This window comes from Petaurus breviceps, unplaced genomic scaffold (assembly GCF_028583685.1).
Source record: "Petaurus breviceps papuanus isolate PSGF00001 unplaced genomic scaffold, PetGlider_PUasm1.0 373, whole genome shotgun sequence".
Lineage (NCBI taxonomy): Eukaryota > Metazoa > Chordata > Mammalia > Diprotodontia > Petauridae > Petaurus > Petaurus breviceps.
The window spans coordinates 2,695,437-2,696,155 of NW_027186299.1; the positions used below are offsets into that span (position 1 = coordinate 2,695,437).

The 719-nt window shown below is 66.9% G+C and overlaps 1 protein-coding gene across 2 annotated transcripts in view; it reads right to left on the minus strand.

Moving 5' to 3' along the window:
- The window catches only part of RDH14 (retinol dehydrogenase 14), a 12,106-nt gene that overhangs the window by 10,841 nt on the left and 546 nt on the right, over positions 1-719 (minus strand). The window lies entirely within an intron of this gene.

Here is a 719-nt window from a genome sequence, read left to right on the forward strand (position 1 = left end):
CATGTGCACACACAGAGCGCTTACGGTGTATGCACACACACGCACATGTGTAACAGGTGTGCACATGCACACATGCTCACACACGGAGTGCTTGCACATATATAACGCATGTATGCACACACGCTCACACACGCCTGACTGCACCACGCACGCTGCTCATCCTTGCCCGCCCTCCCCGCCCCGGCCTCTGGTTCTTCCACATGAACCCCGGGATCCCTCATTGGTCCTTCCCCCGCGCTGGTCGTGATCGCTGGGTGAGGGGGGACTGCCCCGTGTCCCCGCACTGGCCTCACCCGCCCAGGCACGGTAACCATGGCCCGTCATCTGCAGAAACAGCGCTTCACGCTCACGTCCGCGCGGCTCTTGGGCCGTCTGGGCTCCGGGGTGCGCGCGGACCCCCTCCTGCCTCCACGCCTTTTGCAGTCCCGGGGCTCCCAGTGCACCTCCCCTTCTCCCAAGACCCCCAGGCTCTCCTTCAGGCTCCACCTTCCCCTGCCCCACCATGTGCACCTTCCCAGGCCCCGGCCCTTGGAGTAGGGGGATGACCATGTGCGGGGCATGCGCAGTGAGCCTGCCCCTGACCTGCACACCCCACTTACCCTTCTACTGGAGGCGGCCTCTGCGGCCCCACCGCGCATGCTCCCCCCACCAGCAGCCCCCTCCCCCTCTCGCACTGGGGGCAGCAGCCCCGGCCCCACCGCGCATGCCCCGCTCACCTG